General features: G+C 43.5%; 1 long non-coding RNA gene across 3 annotated transcripts in view; it reads left to right on the plus strand.

Annotated features, from left to right (window-relative positions):
- LOC118092664 (uncharacterized) overlaps positions 1-22428 on the plus strand; it is a 57460-nt gene that overhangs the window by 1481 nt on the left and 33551 nt on the right. The window contains exons 2-3 of one of the 3 annotated variants that reach the window (XR_009558540.1): positions 17221-19049; positions 19942-20635. This is a non-coding gene — a long non-coding RNA (uncharacterized LOC118092664). Of the gene's footprint in view, positions 1-17220; positions 20636-22428 lie in introns of those variants that run through there. The other 2 variants (XR_009558541.1, XR_004693562.2) reach the window with 2 other exon arrangements.

A 22428-nucleotide genomic window follows, 5' to 3' on the forward strand; every position in this document is an offset into this window, starting at 1 on the left:
ACCTGAAGGGATCAGCGAACGAAAAAGAAAAAAAAAGAAAAAGAGCGACGAAAGGATAAGATCTTTCTCAATCTATAAAGGAATGTGTTTTGCCCCCCTGTGTATTTTGAGCGTGGAGCCTTGGAACAGGCAGCAGGGAGGAGAAATAAGAAGAAGAATATCCTATATATGCACACTCTTAAGTTTAAACAGTGCGGGTCCGAGGGGGAGTTTGCTTCACAGCGTTTGAAGAATGCGCGCCTCGCCTTTAAGAAAAAGGGGGGGGAAAGGAAAGAGCCCCCACCCAAACGTTAAGGTAGCAGATATCTATCTTCTCATTCCTTAGAAGGAAGAACGCCTCGTTGCACCTTGTTTGGGGCTGGAAAGACGACACTTTGGAACACACACAGACACACACACACACCCCTCCCCCGATTGGAAAAGGAGAGAGAGAGAGAGAGAGAGAGAGAGAGAGAGAGAGAGAGAGGAATGCGCCTTCCAAATTAATGCACGTATTGGTAGAGATGGACTTCCAAAGCGGAAAGTCATCAGAAATCGGGGTTAGTAGGACTTCAGAGAGCATTAACTTTTCAGGCAATGAAGGAAAAGAGGCACATAAAAAAACCACACCAAATGGATTGGGGTCTTGGGCGAAACAGAATGAGCTGGGGCAAAAAGTTTGAAGAGTTATAAATCCGGAACTTCCTCCCCCCCCCAGGACTCTTTTCTCCTTCACTCTCTATCATAGGATCCCTCGTTCTGGAGCATTTATATCGACCCACAAATATTTGAGATCATTTTCAGACTTAGTGCTAATTTAAATAAAACAAAAATACCAAGATAACCTCCCCTTGTGTTGATACACCCCCCACCACCACAATGGGGAAGGAAAAGCACATTTTGAAGTCTCCCCAGAAAACTGCTTCTGGGGTTGCCCATAGAATTGTTCTTACTTTTGCACAAAGTGTGGGTGGGAGGGATTCAGTTTGAACAGATTGTTGTTGTTGTTTACAAATTGCAAGCGGCCACAAATTTCGTTTACTTACCTGAGCTTTGAGGAGAAGAAGAAGAAGAAGAAGAAGAAGAAGAAGAAGAAGAAGAAGAAGAAGAAGAAAAATATATGGGAAACGCATCAAATTTAATAATGAGAGGGGAATGTGAGTGTGTGCGTGGAATATTACCGAAGGTACCTGGGAAAAAACCGTACTGTGAATAAATGTCACAGGTGACAAAAGGATCATACCTTTCCTTTCCTTCTGCTAATTTCTTAGATTCCCCACTCCCGGCCTTTAAAAGATGCTTCTGCAATTAACTCCACCACCTCCTCCAGCGTTAATTGCATGTTTACAGGGCTAATGAAATTTACAAATGGGTTTGGCCCACCTCAAACAATGATGAAAAACTAGAGAAGCAAGTTTAATTACGTCCACCGAGGAGGTTTGCTTGGCGAGGGTGGGGGAAGAGGAAAGACAGGGTATTGATCAGAGGGGGGGGGGAACGGGGGAAGGTGACTCATTTTCTACAGGTCATTAATGACCTTAGATTATAGGCCTGTAAAAAAAAATCCCCCTTCCTGGGAATGCCTTGGAATGATTGAGACTCATCCCAGTCGGATGGATTTTGATGCTGGTTCTGGTGGGGTCACCTTCTAACAAAACGCACTCCTAAATCCTTTGACCCAAGCCACTTTTCCCAAAAGAGGAACCCGAGATTACCCCCCCAAACTATATTTAATTCTTCTTAGAATCTCTCTCTCTCTTTGCTTGTATGTAATAGAATTACAGTTACTCTTGTTTTCGCTGCTGATATAATTATCAATACCTTTTAAAGGACGTCCCTTTCAGAAACCCTTCAGACACACGTCTCCCCTTCTGTGTTGTGAGAAGAAGGGAAAACTGAGAGGAAAGATTTGGGGCGGGAGGGGGCGTTTAAAGAAGAGAATTCCACCAGCTACAAATGGATTCAGTCTCAAGCCTCAGTATTATTCCCCCCCCCCGCCTCCTTGCAGATCAGCCTTTCCAAAGTTTTACTGAAGTTATGAGGATATCTGAGGCTTTGCTATGGAGAGGTCAGAGGTGAAGACTATTTTAACCCTTAAAAAGCATGCCGGTCTCCCTACACCCAGAGTGAATGCTCCTGCTCCCCCCCCCCACCCAAAAAGCAGAACAAAGCATGAATCGGATTTCACACACACCACACACACACACAAATCCCAGTCACATAAGAGCAATACGATAGAAGCCCCAAAGTATTATTGCATTTAAGATCCTTCCTCTCTGTCCTTCTCGCTCTCTCTCCACCCCACACACACTCCAGTTGTTCCTCTCTCCCCCCCCCCCACACTCCAGTTTTTCCAAGGAACTGGCTGAGATTTTTTTTTTGTCTTAGGGGGAATAGTGGGAGGGGGTGTTTGAATGGTATGAAAGGGACGAAGAAGGTCCCGGGCAATCGATTTTTCTTGTCCTCTCTGTCTTTTCGGATCAGTGCCTTTCAATGGGCATGGAGGTGCTCTTTCAGACACAAACTTGTGCTACATTTTCTGCCTGTATTCCTGCTAAATACAATAAAATGCTGGGCAGATTCCACACTCGCACTCACACACATGCACAAACACAAACACAGGCACATACACCTCTTCCACACCCTCTTTTCTTCTTCCTTTGGGTAGAAAGCCCTCTAATTAAATTGTTTGATATGCCCAGTCAAGGCAGGGCAATTTAATATGCATTAGTATAAAGATATATTCTGCGAGGAAGCGTTTTTCTACTTTTCATTCTTAGCAAAAGGGGTTTTTTGGTGGGGGGGAGAGGGAGGGAGGAAAGGGCTCCTTTTAAACATCCAGACATTGACAGAAGAGGGTGCCTTAGTTCTCTCCATCCCTACCCCCCCTCCATTCTATTTTACCTGGACGGAGGAGGATATTTATTTATTTTTAAAGAGGAACCCGCAGAATCTCGGCACGTACTCAAGTTCTTAAGAAACATGCCCTTTGTATTTCTAGCCCATTTGAAAACCCTGGGGGCTTACTTCAGAGTTACCCCGCATAGGATCGGGCTGCAGTTCTCTCCGTGAGAAAGGAAGGTGTCGGTTTCGCAGTCCAAAAAGGCCTTCCGAAGGAGAAATTTGAGGATGAGTGTTTGCTTGTTCATTTTTTAATTGGGGAATAATTGGGTTCCCCCTAGCCCTAAAGGCACTGGAAGTTACGCATTCTCACGACCATGTTCTGGGGTGGTGGTGGAAGAAAACCTAACTGCCTGGAAAGCATCGTCTCCATAATTATACGATGGCTGTAAGAACTGCAGGCACCTATACGTTTATTTATGTTTGTTTTAGACGCTCACGTCCTTATGTTATTCCAGACAAACATCTGTCAGCTGGGAGACTCCGTGCCTATCCTTACCGGAGAGAGACACAGATGACTGTGATACATATTATCAACCCACCAACACAGAAATACTACGCTCCCCCTCCCCCGTAGTGAAAGATACACCGAGTGGGCATGATCCAAACAAATTTAACAGCATGTTCATGTTGCAATCCTATGCACACTTCTTATGCGGGAATGAACCCCATTCAAGGGAATGCGCTGCAGGCGCCTCAGTAGAAATCGTGAGAGCAATCCTATACTTGCTTAGTCAAGCTCGCTGAATTAAATGGGATTTACTCCCAGGTAAGCGGGTAAAGGGACTGCAGTTTCAAGATGCCTTCTTTCCTTGTGCTTTTCTCTAACAGGACGTGAAAGTGTCTTAGCGTTGATTAGATCGCCACTCTGTTTTTAGAGATACACGCTAAATAATTTTGCCGTGTTCACACGAACCCTTTGGGTCCCCATTCCCAGCAACACCAAAGCTATGGGTCTCCCAGGTGTTTCCTTATGCTTGAAAGGGCAGGGAAAGGCCTGTTCAGACACAGAACGAGCCTTTTACCCTAAGATCCTCCCTGGTCACAACACGTGCCTGTCTTGTCGTGTGAACAAGTTGGCCTAACCATTTTCCTGCTTTATTGGCGCGTCTTATTCATTCTTATCCTAAACAGGCGGCGGCGGGGCAACTGTTTTAAGGCGATTTCTTCTTCCTTCTTGGGAAGGCAATAGTTGGATCGGTCTCCCTAGATGAGGTCAAAGAAAAGGTGGGCACATTTATCGGTGCGTGAAAGAGAGAGGGAGGATGACTGATGGACGGATATGGGGAACGAGCGACAGATGCGACTAAAGAGATGGATCCATACTGCACGCATCTGAAGGACACGTGTGCATTTATTGCACGTCTGCATTTCAGGAGTGAACGCTTTAGAGCTCTGTGGAGCCACGGCTCATTTTTTACCTCGAGGAAGTGCTTCTTCGGCCCGCACCTGGATCACAACGGGAAGCCTTTTATGCGGAAAAAACCGTAGTGCGGACCCTACTCGCACTCCAGTGCTGAGCCCCCCCCCATTCCCGTCCATTATTTACTTCACTGGGCATGAAAGTCATTGTGAGGCTGCAGATCCAGGAAGGTGATCTGGGGGATTATTCCCAAGGAATCCAGCGGGAATGACGGGATGAGTGCGATTGAAACACCCCCAGGTTCCTGACTCCTATAAGGGGAATAGGCAGTCCCTTTCTATCTATCATCTATCAATCTATCATCTATCCCAGCATGAATGGTATTTTTGATACCCGCGATTGCTTGCCCATTGTAGGTGGACTCCTACCAGAGAATTTAAGTGGAAGTTTCGAAAACGCCTCCTATAAATTTAACTTGGCGTGCTCAGAATTATATATAAAATATCCCTCTCTCTGTGTGAGAGAGAAATTGTTCAGATAGAATCTCTCTCCCCCCCCCCCGCCTCTCGGCCGCTGCCCCTTCAAATTGGTAAGCGCGGCGATTTCAGAGAGTTTTGTTCCCACTGCGGGAGCGTAACTTGCGCGCTCTTTTGCCGAAAGTTTAGGTTTGTTTTGTTTGTTTGTTTTAAAAAAGGAGGCCGGAGGGGAAGAATCGACGGAGAGAGAGGAGAATAATTTTCGTGTCAAGAGCAGGAAATTGAGTGGAAGAAAGAGAGAGGCGGAAACTATCAGAGTCCGAGCCCCTCGCTGCGCTCTTTTCCTGATTGCGCTTCTGCGCCACGCGCATTTAAGGCGCAATAAAGCCAGCAGACTTATTTCCAAGGAGCCGCACGTAGGATCGGTGGGGGGCAATCTCTCCCTCCCTTTCTGCCGTCCCTGCGCTATAAGAGAAGGAGACGTCTGTCTGAGGCAGACCTCACCTCTTGGACATCCCCCCTCCCTTTGAGACTGGGCTAGCTCTATTGATCCAGAGGAGACGCTGGAGGTATCACCAGGCTAAATATTTACCGATCACACACAAACAGTCAGGTTACCCGAACGATTTTTCCCTCCTTTCCCCCTTTTTCTCCCCCTCCTTTTTTTTTACTGCGCGGAGAGCGGAGTGGAAAGGGAGAGGGGGGGGGCAAATCATTTTATTAGTGTGTATAAAGCAAAGAACACATTCTAAGCAGGAGTGTTTTAAGATGTGTCTTCAGCGGGATGAAAAGAGTTAGCGAAATCGATACGGAGTGATTAGGAGCTCCCGGAGTGTCGCGGGTGTGGGGGGAGCGAGGGAGCGCAAGCGAGCTGTGAATTTCTTATATTTGCTAATCCCAGGTTAAGGGGAAAGAAGGAGATCGCAACTCAAAGAAAGAGGAGTCTGGACGCGATAGCCGGAGATTTTCAGGGACGGTGGGGTGGGATGGATGGAAGAATGAAATCGAACCAGGACTGTAAATGTTGGCGCACATTTCCTTACCCGGATTCCCCCGACGCCTTCCCCCATCTCCACCCGCGAAAGAAAAACTGGAGGATTTCTCAATTAACCCTCTAGGAAGCAAGCAATTGCATGTGTTTAATTCCCCCCTCTCCCCAATTATTAACCGTGTTTATGGCACGTTACGATGGTACTTGGAGGGTATCTACGCGTGGATAAAAATTATAAGGGTTTTGTGTTTGTGTGAGAGACCCAAATATGTCAGAGAAGCCCAGGGGCTGGGATTGTCAACACCTGGGGGTCCATATGATGTCCAACTATTCCGGGGAGGCGGGCGCAGTAAATGGAGCGATTCAGATCGATTTGGAGAAGAGGGGCGTTTAAAGCTTGCTCCTTGGTTGAACTTCACTCATTTTGCCCCTGCACATTTGCACTTTCCCTTCCACGAGGAGGGCTGTGTCCGGGAGACTCTTGCCTTCAGACAGAAGCTTGTGGAACTGATAAGATGGCTGGGATGTGGGATGGGAGTTGGTGCGTGTGTGCTCCCTTAAAAAGAAGAATCTTAATAAACGCACACCTCGACAACTTGAAGAGAGAGATGTTTGCTTTTCTTTCCTCTCCTGGGGTGTCTTCCTTTCAGCTCACGGAAAGGTAGCAGGAGCTGAAATGTACAGTGGGAGAACAGGCGAAGGTCTTGCAAAGAAACAATCTCAACCACAAACACACGTTTTCCGAAGGAATAGAAAATGTTGAACAGAGTCTTCACGCAGCAGTTCTTCCAGAAAGTCAACTTACTTCCAAGGAAAGTTCTCTCAAAGTGGGGCAGTTTGGCTGAGGAGGCATTTGTAAGAGAGAGACCCCCCCCACTTCCCTTCGGGTAGATGTTAGAGTTAAGAAGCTGGAGGGGGGCGGGCCAACTAACTGGTTACATAAAATCGAAGGGGGGGGGAGGAGAGAAGCATTTCTGTAGAACTGCACGACCTTGAGCTAACCCCCCCCCCAAAAAACTGATCTCCATCACCACATCAAGGGGTGGGGTGGGGAGTCAAATTTACCTCGATATTTTTAATGGCTACTTTTTCGGAGTCTACAATGCTGGTTGGTTTAAATTCTACCAAACCAAACCCCGGAGTAACCCCAGATTAAAGTTACAGTTCTTAATGGTCGAACATTAATTTTTTTTTGTGTGTGTTAAAAAACCCACAAGAGAAAAAGAAACAAAAAGGGGGTGCGCACCCGTCCATTCCCCTCTTTGACCAATTCCTTAGATTAGAGATAGGAAAAGTTTGACCTCAAAGGTCGGGTGTAGCTGGGTTTCATTAACTCTTGAGGTCCCAGCACAGAACCGAGGTTGGAGACCCATATTTAAAGCGGGGTGGAGGCGTAATGTTTGAAATAAAATAATAAAATAAAAAGGGGGAAAGCTATGGTAGGTGGTGGGTCTAATATCTGCAGGGTTTTATTGGGAGTGTGTGTATGTTCCCCACCTGATTCCTGGAATCTAGTTTAAATGTCTGGAAAGAGAAAACAACAACCTCTATTATTAAGTTAAAGCAGAATTTAAAACAAACGAACAGGGCAGCCCAATCCTATGCACATTTCCTCGAATGGAAGTCCCACTAGGCTCAAAAGGACTCCCCTCACCCCCAGAATGTGCACAGGGTCGCAGCCTCCCCATCAATTAACTCCTGCCAGTTATAGATGCATTCCTTAATCACAAATTTCAAAATGTGGATTTTAATTGGAGCTGTAAAAAGGAGAGAGAGAGAGAGAGAGAGAGAGAGAGAGAGAGAGATATGTTCTGTGAAGCGATCTAAGCACATCTCTTGTTTCCTGAAATTCCTTCTAAGAGGTTAGGGGTGATGATGGTGGAATTGGGCCCCACAATATGAACTCTCTGCATCCTATAGCTGAGAAAGAAAAGAGAGAATACATCTTAATTCACAGGCCACCTTCATGTTACCCATCTGGAGTGATTCACATTAATTGCTGCACATTGGTATGTATTGCAATCAGTTAATTTGTTGATGAATCATGTAAAATCAGAACCAACCCTTTAATGAGTTGGTAGCCAAAGATGGCAAGTACTTTTGCAAGAGGACAGTCACAAGCAGCCTTTCACACACAGGAAGTCTGCACAGATATAACTAGCATGCAGTAGAAATGTATGTGTGCATGCATGGTAAACATGCATATGTATGAAATACGTATAAATATACATGTATGTGTTTGCATGTGCACTGTGCACTCACATAATATCTAAATGTGCAGATAGACACTTCCAGTACAAGATGTGCATAAGAACACACTACAAAATACACATCTCACAATCCTGTTTGTAAGATTGCTCATTTTGCATGATGAGCCTCTTTATTAGACAAAAATGTGAATTTTAAAGGAAGCAGGAAAGTTGGCCTCTATAGTTAACATAGCTGCAGCAATGGCTGCATCCCCTCCCCCCCCAGGAAGCCCTGGTCCAAAAAATGATTTAGCCTTAGAAGGAAGGGAAAATGTATCTTTATGTAAAAGGGACAAATCAAATGCTGGAATATTTTTTTGGTTTTTACCTTTTAAGCATCACTGCCTCCTCTACATTGAAGAGGGTTGTGTGTGTGTGTGTGTGTGTGTGTGAGAGAGAGAGAGAGAGAGAGAGAGAGAGAGAGAGAGAGAGAGAGAGAGAGAAAGAAACTGTAAATATCTATCTGTTCTGAGCCATAATTTTAGAATATTTTAATGTTCTTATATTCTGAATTGATTCCTTGATTGCCATTTCATTAAAAAAACAAGTTGCATGTTTCAAGCCAGAAGGTTCTATAATGCACACACACAAAAATCATTGTACAGAAGCCACCATATTCCCATTTTAATGGTTTTCTCTCCCATCTGAAAAAGAGACCAACTATAAAGAAATGAATGCCTGTTCAAATAAATATGTTGAAAAGTGAGATCCATATATACTAAAGGCATAGTCAAATTATTTTGATAGCTTCCTGTTATTTTTGACACAGGCATTCCAAGGACTGGTAACAATGAAACAGTTTCCAAATGTTTTTATTCAACTGAAAATGCCAGTTTAAGAAAAAAAATGAAAATAACCCAGATTACAGGAACCTCTTTTCTTTTCTTTTCTTTTCTTTTCTTTTCCATAACAAATATTTTCAATAACCTGACAACAAGGAAATTAAGTGGAGTAATTTCTGGTGGGTTTTTTTTTAAAGCATATTCCCAAACTAAGGAACAAAATTGCCCCCAAACATGGAAAACAAGGGCTTTTTTAAAAAATCACATCCCTTAAAAAACAACAAAACAGAATCACTTTAGACTTCTCTGCATGTATCTATATTGCAAGCCAATGTTAAACAAATGGGAGCTCAAATTAATTCAATGTGACATTTTATTAGTTTCCAGGCCCTATGTTAAGGTTTATCTAAACAAAGAACTGGCATTTGGATCACACTATAAACCTGAACTGATCTATGGGCTGAAGCATAAAGGAGAAGCTCTCAGTGGAGAACCCATATGACTTTAGCAGATAGAAAAAACAACAACCCACAAAACCCACCACATATTAACGAGCCTTGTAATTATTAGCGCACCCTTGATCCTCTTGCCTGCAAGAGCCTAGGATTTCCTTGCAAAGATTTTAAGTGCCTCTTTAAGATGGTGTCTCCTAAAATGAGTTAAGACGAACTGCTCTCAAACAACAGTTGAATACTTGTCTAAAAGGGGATGTTTAAACTCTACTTGTTTGCCCATTTGTCCCCCACCCTTGTCCTCAAATTGACTTTTTCTTGTCTCATTCCTCTTCCCAATGATGATACTAAGTTTGGTATCAAATATTATTTTCTGCGTTGCTGTTCTAAAAATAAAGTAAGCAAACATTTATTTTCATAATCTTGCCTGTTTAAGTGGGGTAAATGGAATGAAGATCACATCACATTCAAGAGTTAAATTGCAACTGGAAAAAGCAGTTATGAAGTACCAGAAACCATGAAAATGGTATCTGTGGTTCTTGGATAATCTTGTTGTGAAACTTGCAAAATACATTTTTGTGAAAAATGAAGTTTTAAACACCTCTCATAGTCATCTTTCCTTATGATCATGCCCCCCACCTAATAATACTACCACAAGAAACTTCCTCTATGCCATAGGATCAATGTAGCTGTATGTATGTACTGTGTTATATACAGGCTGTCAACCAATTAAAAAATCGAGTCAATTAATAAGTTGCCTTTTAGCCAGTTAATTGATTGATCAATGAAGTACATTGGCATGTTACCAAAAAAAGTCAAGAGGTCCCATTTTGACTTACTGAAAGAAGTGTGAGAAAATTTTCAGTGTTATAATCATTTCCTTCCACCACCACCCTTCCCTGTTATGGGGGCAGAATAGAATCAAAACAGGCTAAAATAAATACTTAACTTTAACCTGTGTCCTTAATGATCAAAACTGGCCTCTACTTTAGTTAATTAATCTATCAATTAAACCAATATTCCAGTTAAAGCACATACACACTTGGGTAAAATAATCTTATCGATAACACCTCTCTATCCCACTCTTTCACTGTTTCATTCATTGTTTTAGATTCTGTATTCTAAGATATATTTCCAGAGATCTATTTATGCAGCAGAACACAACATTCTTTTGAGCCTCTATTGTACTTGTATGGGTGCGAGATGCCCAGCACTGAGTCTCCCTGGGACTTAAGAAGGAGAACTCACAATAAAATTTGTACATTTGGTAATTAAACACCTGCATCTTGCATTCTGAAAGTTGATCTTGCAAAGTTTGCCATTTTTCATCCACTGCAACTATTTTTGTTTAAAGGTTACATTTAAATATACCCACCTTGTTCTGGCAACCACATTTCAAGCTAATTTTACAACCATGTTTGTGTTTGGTACAGTTCTGTGATTTTAAAGTCTCTCTCTCTCTCTCTCTCTCTCTCTCTCTCTCTCTCTCTCTCTCTCTCTCTCTCTCTCTCTCTCTCTTATGAGGCTTGTCCAATTTTAAAGGACATCATAATTTTTTGGGCAGGGGGAGGGATTACTTTACACCACTTGAAAGCCACATGCTTCTGTCATGGTGTACATTGTAGACGATCAGGGTATGGTTTTGCTGTAATGTAATGTTTACACCCCCAAGCTCCTGTAATTTATCACTTTAAAAAAATCGTACTAATTTTGGCCCACTTCAAGCACCTGTATTTTCATCTTTTTGGGTTTTCATATAGAAGAGGAAATTGACAAGCTCACAGCCACAGAATCTTAGAGCACGGATGTTTTTGAAATAGAGGCTAGGGGTCAAAGGGCAGGGAGTTTTACTTTTATTAATATAATACTTTTAATAGCTTTAAGTTTCAGGGCAACAATGGAGTCATTTTGATAAGGGAGCTCATGTGTTTCTGTGACACATAAATCCCCCCTCTAAATAACAAAAAGAAGAAACTATACCCCTGCTAAATTAAAAAACAGGGCATATGTTAAGTATGGTTCATATTATGGACTTTAAAATTCTTTGTCATTGCAGGGAAAGTCTCAAACATTTCCTGAACTCTGTATACAGCCTCAAAATAGAGGGTTTTGTTTTCAAAGTTGTTGACAAACCCCCTTTGGCATACTTAAAATGGAGACCATTTAAGTTCTAATCAGAGTAGACCCACTGAAGTTACCGTAATGATCCTAAGTTAGATTTGTCCATCAATTTCAATGGTCTACTCTAAGCAGAACATGTATTGGCTATCACCTGATATATTCGGCAACATACATTTTACTGACTGGTTAACTGAGGTTTCCTAAGCCATATGGGAGAGAACTTTCCCCTCATAAGCTGAAACACTATTTCACGTCTACGACATTTCATGTCTACCTGGTCTAGTAAGTCTCCATCCATTCTCTGCTGGGCCTACCAAATTTGAATCAGAAAATTTTGTCTTCTTATAATTTCATTTGTAAGGAAAACTCTGTGATGCCAACAATGATGATTTGTAAGTTGCAAGAACAGAGAGATCTTTCAGCTTTAATGCTATGGTCCTTGCGTTGTGTTTTCAGATCCTATTAATTTATTTTAAACCAGTAACATCCAGTTGGTAAACCACAGGGCTTCATGAGCCAGCAAACAAGCATATATATCACAACGGAACTGAAACACACCCAGAACTAATAGAAGCATCAAAGCATGCTAAAAGCAGCAGAGAAGAAAGAGTGCTGTTTTCAGATTCCTTGTAAAAGTCATGGTGCCATAGGAAACTGCCTTATTCAGAGTCATCCTATTGGTCCATCTAGCTTCTAGCTTAGTAGTGTCAACACTGACCGGCAGTGGTTCTCCACTGTTTCAAACAGAGAGTATTCACAGCCCTACCTGACAATGCTGGGCTTGGAAATTGAGACACTCTGAGGGCAAGGACAATGCTTTATCACTGAACTATGGCCCTTGCCCTGATGGCAAGTCAAAGGAAGGGTGTTCCAGAGCTTAGGCACCACAACCAAAAACTCCATTCTCTTCATTGATGTTTATCTTGCTCCATTCTTTCTGAATAACCTCTTAATGATCTGGAAAACTCACATGGGTGTGTACATGGGTACCTTCATTCTAAGCCTTTTAGGGCTTGTGCATAAGCGGGTAATATGTTAGTGTGTGTTTGTAGTGTCTTTTTGAGAGGGTTGTACTAGCTGGATGAACCTTGGGATATCTTACAACTCTGCAAGTCTATGATTCTATGAACCTGATATTTCACCCAAGTTCATTGACTTCCTAACTGGGCAAGTCCCTCAAATGGAAGAAGACGCCTTCACCCTGGTATGGCTCCCCTTTATCACATCCAAAACCCCAGAAGACAATGATAAGAATCCACCAACAGCATACGAATCAATATGGCTAACCTGATTCAAAAACACCCACCCACCCCAATCACACATGAAAACAAAGATCACCACAGCCAATCACAAACAAACAACCACACCCTAGGCCAACCCCAACCTCTCTCACCACCAAAGTAACACAAGTGAATAGTAAAGAGAACCTGCACAAGCGACGCTGACACAAAACATTAAGTATAACAGGAACATCGCCACCCAACTCCATCCCCACTCACCATGGCCCCCTCCCCCTCTTTCCTCCTTTTCTTCCTAATGTAGCACTAATGTTTCAACAAATGAAACTGATCTGTAGAAAATGTAACTTGAAAAAAGAGACATTGCACATACTTTTGTGAACCAAGGAATCTTTAATAAAAATATGTTAAAACAACAACAACTGGGAAAGTCCCTTGCTACCAGAGTCTGTGTGGGTCCATGCATATAGAAAAGTAACCTATAAACCAGAACGGAGTGTCTCCAGAGATTATAGGAAGCCCTTCCTGTTCTAGGGTGCAGCCCAGGAGTTTGGGACCTCCTTATCAACCCAAGTGACCAGAGTGGTCTTTAGTAGGAGCAAATAAGCTTTGTCTTTGTTAATCTTTGTTCCCTGAGCTCCTTATGGTGGGGTCCCTAATAAGATTCAGAGCAACCTCTGGATTCCCCAAACGGCTGTCTGAAAACTTCTGGCTAAGCCAGGTGACCACTTTGACAACATCTAGGTCTCTCCCAGCCATTTTCAGAAAGAGGACCACCCCCCCCATATATTTTGTTGAAGATGTAGTGTTTGTTTGTTTGTTTGTTATGCCCCTACTCATCAAATTAGAAAAAGCACAAAGATTTCTGTTATCTGCAGTTGAAGGCAACTCAACAGAGAAAAATCAAAATTTCAGAAGCAAGGATAGGCGATTATAGAGAATTTATTGAGTGGTGTATTATTGTGGGATTAATTTTTGGGGGTGGGTGGGAGGCAAAGCTGTGACTGGAGGGCAGGAGAAACACCGGCTGTTTCCCCACCCCCCTTCTCCCTTCTCAAGGCGTTGCTAACTTTTATGATATTTCTCCCTGCTCTCCAATCTCTCTCTCTCTCTCTCTCTCTCTCTCTCTCTCTCTCTCTCTCTCTCTCTCTCTCTCTCTCTCTCTCCTTTCTACTATCTGCCTTTGTGCCTTCAGGGGCAGTGAAAGAAGACTGCCGATTCTAGATTGCTTTCAGAGTTTGCTTTGCTGATGATGGATTACCATGTCAATTTAAACAGCATAGGATTAATTTGTTTCAATGATTTCTCTTTAGGCTGAATGCCAGCCTTTTTTCCCCTTCTTGTTGTTGCTTTCTATCTCTCCCTTTGCTCTTCAGAATAAGAATAAGAAAAAAAAATGCTGTCCACCACCAAATCCCTTTCAATGTCCCCCCTTTCTAAAAAAAAGAGAGGACAATAATAGAAATGGACAAGTTAGGTGTAAAGTTGCAATACAGTCACAGGTTTGAGTGTGTGTTTTTATCTCATTTGCAAAGGCTGAAGCCTCCTGTCAGTCACATTAAAATGAAATTGGATCTAACATTTATTCAATAAATACTTCTCTTGTAGGTAATCCAGAGCAGAGTGCTTTTGACACATAAGGACTTAATTTATCTCAGATAAGAAGTTATTAATATGGTACATTTAAACTTGCCACCTACAGTAAGGTCATTCAGATCTTTAATGTGATTCAGAAAAACGGTTTGAGGGGAAGAAGGGTTTGAGATGGCATTCTACGTGTCAGCAGTGGGAGGGAAACACAATAGTTAGTGCCAGGGAAATAAGGTCCTATAGTGGGAAACATTGACCATCATCTCCGCTCAGCCTGAATTCATTGGAGAGTTCATGGCTTTTGAACCTGACTTTTCCAGCTGCAAAGCAGGAATGATAGGAACATAAGGAGGCTGCCTTGCACCCAGTCAGAATATTGGCCCACCTATTTCAGTACTGTCCACACCGACTGTCAGCATCTCTCCAGGGTTTCAGGCAGGGGACATTGCCTGCTCTTCCTGGAGATCCTTGGGCTTCAATCTGGGACCATATGTATGTAAAGCACCTGCTCTATCACTGAGCTATAGCACTTCTTCAAGAAGTGAGGAGGCGGCTGCATTATTTGCTGGTCAAACAGTTTGTCCAACTAGCTCGGTATTGTATACTCCATGTGTGAGGAACCTCTGATCCTCTAGATGTTGCTGAACTACAATTCCCATCAACATGGGCAATGGCCCAGGGTTGATGAGAGTTGTAGTTCAGCTACATCTTGGCAGGCTAAACTTCCCACACACCAGAATCAGCTCTCCTTGAATCCCAAAAGGAATCTTATTCAGTCCTACCTGGAGATTTTAGACATCAGACCTGGGACCTTTTGGATGCAAAGCTCATGTAATCTGTCATTGAGCCACAGGCCTTTGCTGAATGTTGTTTCCACCCTACTCTGGTTAAATGCCTGATCTCTATAAAATGTAGTGGGCAAATCTTCCAGCCTGCCAAGACATATATTGCATGTACCAGAAGGTTCATATGGCAACCAGACAAGCTGCTTCAAAATCAATCCAATAGGTGCAATGTGGGCTTTTACACTTTTGTGTAACAATGCATTTATGTATAAAAATTTTCAAGCACCTCCACCATAGGCGTGATGAGGTGGTTAAAAGTTAAGAAGTAGGAAAGCTAGCTTAAGTGATCTTAGACACGCATTGGAGGAGAGAGGTGTATCATTTGGAAGGGTGACAGTCAACTTTCCCCAACCTGGCGGCCTCCAGATGTTCGGACTACAACTCCCATCAGTCCCAGAGCTGTGTTTGTTGGGGCAGAGGAAAGTGGTATTCTAAAACATCTGGAAGGCACCAGGCAGGGGAAGAATGGCTGAAGAAGAAGAAGAAGAAGAAGAAGAAGAAGAAGAAGAAGAAGAAGAAGAAGAAGAAGAAGAAGAAGAAGAAGAAGAGTAGTTTGGATTTGATATCCCGCTTTATCACTACCTGAAGGAGTCTCAAAGTGGCTAACATTCTCCTTTCCCTTCCTCCCCCACAACAAACACTCTGTGAGGTGAGTGGGGCTGAGAGACTTTGAAGAAGTGTGACTAGCCCAAGGTCACCCAGCAGCTGCATGTGGAGGAGCGGAGACACGAACCCGGTTCACCAGATTACGAGTCTACCGCTCTTAACTACTGCACCACACTGGCTTTCCTATTCTGCTTATTTATTTGATGAAGTAACAACATATCATATCGTATGATGTAGCCACCTTTATTAATTATTTTGTTAAGTGTATTTATCCCAAGTTGGTCTTCAAGGCAGCTTACATTTTTTTAAAAAAAAACATGATTATAAAATACAAAGTTAGAAAAAACAAACTAGTTAAAAGCAATAGTTAAAATATAGTACACTAAAACAGATTTTTTAAAAAGCATCAAAGTACAGTTTGCCCTGACAGAAGCCAATTGGACAGCTTTGTATTATGATCATTCTACCTTGCTGAAGCTAAGGTTTGCCTGGGTTATAGCAGTACTTAGAGAAGTGATTACTGTACCTAGGGAGTCCCTTGTGTGGCACCTTGGGTTTTGTTGAAGAAACACAGGATAGGAACACAGGATCACGGGAAATGGCTTTATGCCAAATCAGACAATTGGTCAAACCAGCTCAGTGTTGTCAACACTGACTGGTAAAGGGTCTTCAGGGTTTCAGGCAAGGTTCTCTCCCAGACCTATCTGGAGAGGATAGAACTTAGGACCTTCTGCCTGCAAAGCAGTTGCCCTACCACTGAGCCATCTACTATCTTCTCTGTAGATTGAGAAGATGACTGAAGGGCAGGCTGGTTTCACGCAAGAAGTCTTGGTCCCAAGTCGTTGAGGCCATTGTATGCTAACAACAAAGATTCTGAAGCAGTGTAATACCATATTGGACCATTGGTCTATCTAGCTTGGTATTGCCTGCACTGGGTTGCAGCAGCTCTCCAGGGTTCCAGACAGGACTATTTCCAAGCCCTTTCTGGAGATGCTGGGGATTGAAACCATGACCTTCTCTACTGTGTACATCTAGTTCCCAGAAGGTCACCCATCCAGGTTCTGACCAGATCCAGGCCTCCAGTAAGGTGGCAACCTCCTGTGCCTTCAGACCATACTCTGGCAGTGGCGGAGCTTCATGCTCCACCACCAGGGGCAGCGGGATGTGCGTTTTTGGGGGAGATGCGCTGTGCACAGGGGTGGGGTGCGCGTTTTGGGGGCAGGATGGGCAGCCGCGATGGTGCCCCTGGGATCGCGCTGCCCGGGGCACCCCACCTCCACTGCCCCTATCTTCCTACGCCCCTGTACTCTGGGACATACCGTTATTTCTGGGATTTATCATAAAATCTGCTTGTGATAGCCTCGTAAGTTGATGTCACAGACAACAAATGGATGAGGAACTTTCTGGTTCACCACTCAACATCATGCAGTACAATCTCATGCATAATTACTTTTGGAAATAGATCTAACAGTTTCCTGGGGGGGGGGGGTGTTACTTCTGAGGAAGCATGTTCAGGATTGTGGTTTTGGCTACTCCATGATGCGAAGTCTTCTTGTTGATGAAGATAATCTACTTATATAAAACAAATAAGGATGCCAGATAAGCTTACTTTTTCCATTTATCCTAGGAATTCCCAAGGATGGTTCTAATGGAAATTGCCAAGTGACAGTGCCACATGGTTTCTAGAAAAACGGAAGAAAGCAAGCACAAAGAACTGTTGACAGACTTGCCCAGGGGAGCATTTTCTCCACATGGTATAGAAATCTGTCCCACCTTCATATGCAGAAGGTAAAGTTTGCATAGGTTACACATCTTTGTGCATGTGTGTATGTAGAGGAGAAAGATTGCATGAATCAAATCTGTGGACCTTATAGGCATATGCAAAGAACACATGAGGCCCATGCAGAATCCATGGTAATGAAGGCATGGGGAGAAGGGATTGTGCCTTTTGCGCAAGTTCCTGGTGAGCACGTATTTGTCCGAAAGCCTGACTGCTGCACCAAATGCACACAAGCTCTCTCTGAGCAATCAAGAACCTTGCAGAAGGCAGTGCCCTCAGTTGCACATTATGTGGATGCAGGAGGTGTGCTCCCATCTACCTCACATGCATAAGAACATAAGAAGAATCTGCTGGACCAGGCCAATGACTAGTCTAGTCCACCATCCTGTTCTCACAGTGGCCTGTGGGAAATCAGTAAGCAGGACCTGATTAGGTGACCTTGGGTTGGTCACTACCTTCTGTTTAACCTACCTCATAGGGTTGTTGTATGGGTGAAAAATAAATGGGAGGGAAGAACCATGTACACTGCTTTGAGCTCATTAAAGGAAATGTGGCACATCACTGTGATCCACAAATAAAAGGAAAAGAGCCTTCAACAATGAGCTTATTGTTCATTGGTGTGAAGGATGTTAACACAAGAGTTTCCCTAGTTTCTTAAGTAAAATACCCATTGAGCACAGAGGGATTTATTTCAATGTAAACATGCAGTGCATCAGGCTCCCTAAGACCAGAAGAAGAGTTCTGCTGGATCAGGCCAAAGCCCATTTAGTCTAACACCCTGTTCTCAAAGCGGCCAGTCAGAAGCCACAATGGGAAAGCCCACAAGCAGGACCGAGGGCAGCACTCCCATGGTTCCCAGCAACTGGTTTTCAGAGGCATACTGCCTCCAACACAGTAGGTAGAACATAGCCTGGAGGCTAGTAACCATTGATAGCTTGAGTGTGAGAGGATATCAAAAGGCAGATCAAGGGAAGGACCTTCGATCTGGATGAGGAAGAAAAGCAAAGAAGAGAAGAGAAGAAAAAGGAAGGCATGGTGTACGTGTGTGTGTGTGTGTGTGTGTGTGTGTGTGTGTGTGTGTGTGTGTGTTCTTCCAAAGTACTTGGCCCACCCAGACAATTCCCCATGTCTAGTTTCCTCTGCTAACAAACTAACAAACTCCAAATGACCCCATTTAAATTCTGAGGGGTCTTTGGCAAAACACACACAGCCATTTTGCGCCCATCTTGTTTGCCCACCACGAGGATCCCAGAGCATAATCCATCTTTAAATATTATGGGTCTAATTTGACTGAGCAATATTTGTTCGCGCGTTGGCAGCTAATGTAAGGAAAACAAAAAAAGGGGAATCCCGGGAGTTGTACAGTTGGGATCTGTGTGGCCGCATTAACCTCGAGTCGCTTCCTGTAGTGGAGTCGGAGCTTAGGACTCAAGTGGCGCTTGACAGATGTGTGTTAAAAATGGATAAACTAGGAAGGGAAGGTTTTGAATTCTCGACACTCATCTTAACCTTACGCTACTAGTAAATCACAGTGTTCCAGAGGCCTCGTTTCAGATATCGCCTTACAATATATTTTGCATCTTTCTCCCCCCGCCCTCCACCCACTAAAATGGAGCGTCATGATGAATGGACACAGCAGGGTTTGGTGCGATGTCTCAGTGATCACAACTGTACAGGTTAGTGGCTGAACTCCACAATTTAATTTCTCCCAGGCTTTCATTTTAGTCCTGTTTGAAACCAGAAAGAAAAGCCACCCCCACAAAAACAGCATTTTTTTCTCCCAGCACAGTGTATGAAGGGTGCAATTTCACATCTTAGGAGTTCTTATCAAATTTCAAAGGTGCTTTGGATGTAGTCAAAATTAAATGCCTTCAAAGCAGTATATTTTAATTCCCCTGCTTCATATTTCATCATAGGCATTCATTCCTTGGTTGCAGTCCCTTATCTGAAGTGCTGGCCTACCTTACAGTGTTGCTGTTCAGAACAAAAACAAGAATAATCATGTACAGCAGAATCTTGTGCATTTTTTACTTACATGCAAGTCTCATTGTGTCCAGTTGGGCTTACTCCCAGATTGGTGGGCAGGTAACTCTAAGACTAGTGTTTTAGATTGCAAGGTGGTGGCAATTTAAAACACTGCAGTTGTTTCAAAACTGCAGTTGAAAACTGCAATTGATGTGTTCAGTGGCAAATTCATCCTTTTGCAGCAACCCAGTATCTGATGGCTTCATACTACTACCGGTACCCCCATATTACAGAGGAGAAGTTCAGAATGAGACAGAACGGTTTGCTACTTAAGGCCTCGCAAATTAGATAATGCCCGTGTACACTCAGTAATAAAGACTTCTTGACTCTCAGCTCTCATTTGAACCCTGGCCACTTCACTCTATGTCTAACCCTCTGCCCATTAGGCCACATTGTTTCAGTTTTAGAAACTTAATGTTTCCCAAGTATTGTTCAAGTTAGGGAAAAGCATCGTCACACTTGAGTGGAGAAAAAGCTGGCAGGAGTTGCTAATTAAATGGACAGAGAGAATTAATTATTTCTTTCTTTTTTCTTTTTTAAAAGAGTACAATCTAGTCTCCCATTTTCACTTCTAGTGGAACCTTCAGTGAAGGCGTCTCCAAGTCTCCGGTGATGCCCAAGAGTGTTTAGATGGAGGGTCTAGATGGAGACACCTATTGAAATGTGTCTGAAGAAGATTAATAGGACTTGTCAGTGTTGGGAAAAGCGCTGCTTTGCGGTAAATTTCTACCAGGAGAAGATGAATTACCGATGAATGCCGAGTTATCAACCCCATCACTATCATTCGACACTAAATCAAATTGAGCGGTTATCTGCAATCAGAATTTCCCCCTCTCTTAATACACACACACACACACACACACACACACACACACACACACAGGCAATGCACACCTTTCGACTTAAGCCCTTTAAATATAGAAACACATGGAGTAAAGGGGAGCTTTTTAAAGATACAAAAGGGGTCCTTTCAGAGATGGATACTCCAGGAAAGGGGAGAGAGAGAGAGAGAGAGAGAGAGGCAGAGAGAGGCCCCCACTCTCTACTGAAATGTGTGTGTGTGTGTGTGTGTGTGTGTGTGTGTGTGTGTGTGTGTGTGTTTTGCAGATGCATTCTGCATTGTGTAACTGGTCACATCTGCAGCATACCTTTAAAGCACATAAATTCCCCTCAAAGATGCCTGGGAACTGTAGTTTGTTAAGGATGCTGGGTACTGTATCTCTGTGAGGGGTCAACCACCATCCCCAGGATTCCCCTCATAGAGATGCAGCACCCAGCATCCTTAACAAACTACAGTTCCCAGGCATCTTTGAGGGGAAGTTTTGTGGTGTCTGTGTGTGTGTGTGTGTGTGTGTGTGTGTGTGTGTACACACACGCACGCACATACATGGTGCAGATATATGTGACCATTGGCACAACAATGGATCAGTAGCAGCAAATTGAGAGCCAGTGTGGTGTAGTGGTTAAGAGCGGTAGACTCGTAATCTGGGGAACCAGGTTCGCGTCTCCGCTCCTCCTCCACATGCAGCTGCTGGGTGACCTTGAGTCACACTTCTTTGAAGTCTCTCAGCCCCACTCTCCTCACGGAGTGTTTGTTGTGGGGGAGGAAGGGAAAGGAGAATGTTAGCCGCTTTGAGACTCCTTCGGGCACTGATAAAGCAGGATATCAAATCCAAACTCCTCCTCCTCCTCCTCCTCCTCCTCCTCCTCCTCCTCCTCCTCCTCCTCCTCCTCCTCCTCCTCCTCCTCCTCCTCCTCCTCCTCTTCTTCTTCTTCTTCTTCTTCTTCTTCTTCTTCTTCTTCTTCTTCTTCTTCTTCTTCTTCTTCTTCTTCTTCTTGGTCTGTGCTCACAGCATTCTGTTTTATTAGTTGTTAGTTGCCATCTGGAGGGGCACTATTGTGCTATAGCACAACCACAGTGGAATCCCCCACAAAAACCACATTTATTGTATAAGTTCCTCCTTGGATGTCCTTTTCATGGTGAATTCATGTTGAGTTTTATTTTATTTATAAAATTATGTATATGCCGTTATTCATAAAAAGTATACAAAAATTATACTTAAAAACATACAATAAAAACTATATAAACAATTAAAAACCAGAAATCAGTTAATTATCGTGGAAAGATGTATTCTCAATAGTCCGCATAACCCTGACAGAATAGAAAAGTTTTTCAGCAGGCATTTAAAAGTTGAAACAGAAGGCTCCTGCTGAATCCCTTTTGGAAGAGTATTCTACAATACTGAGTTGATGACACTAAAAGCTTAGTATCTTCTTGTTGTCAGATGAGCCTTGCCATCTTGGGGAATGACCAGTGATGCTGCTGCAGAGAATCTTAGTGACTGAGCTGGGATCTCAGGGCTCTGGTGGTCCTTGAGGTACCCTGGACCTAAGTTGTTCAAGGCTTTATCAATCAATACAAGAACCTGGAATCTGGCTCAGTAGAAGACAGGCAGTCAGTGCAGATGCTTTAACAATGGTGTGACATGTTGTTGACTGAATGTAAAGGTAAAGGGACCCCTGACCATTAGGTCCAGTCGTGACCGACTCTGGGGTTGCGGCGCTCATCTCGCGTTATTGGCTGAGGGAGCCGGCGTACAGCAAGGTCCAGGTCATGTGGCCAGCATGACTAAGCCGCTTCTGGCGAACCAGAGCATGCATGGAAATGCCGTTTACCTTCCTGCTAGGAGCGGTACCTATTTATCTACTTGCACTTTGACGTGCTTTCGAACTGCTAGGTTGGCAGGAGCTGGGACCAAGCAACTTGAGCTCACTCTGTTGTGGGGATTCGAACCGCCAACCTTCTGATCGGCAAGCCCTAGGCTCAGTGGTTTAACCCACAGTGCCACCCGCGTCCCTCAGCACCACCCACATCCCTCAAATATACCCATCAGCAATTTAGCGGCCACATTCTGCACCAGCATGAGCTTCCAAACCAGACCCAAGTGCAGTCTCACACAGAGGGCAGGACGATGTGCGGACGGTCCGGTATAAATCCACTACGAATGCATGGATTTATCTACCATTCAC

Source organism: Zootoca vivipara, chromosome 14 (genome assembly GCF_963506605.1).
Source record: "Zootoca vivipara chromosome 14, rZooViv1.1, whole genome shotgun sequence".
Classification (NCBI taxonomy): domain Eukaryota; kingdom Metazoa; phylum Chordata; class Lepidosauria; order Squamata; family Lacertidae; genus Zootoca; species Zootoca vivipara.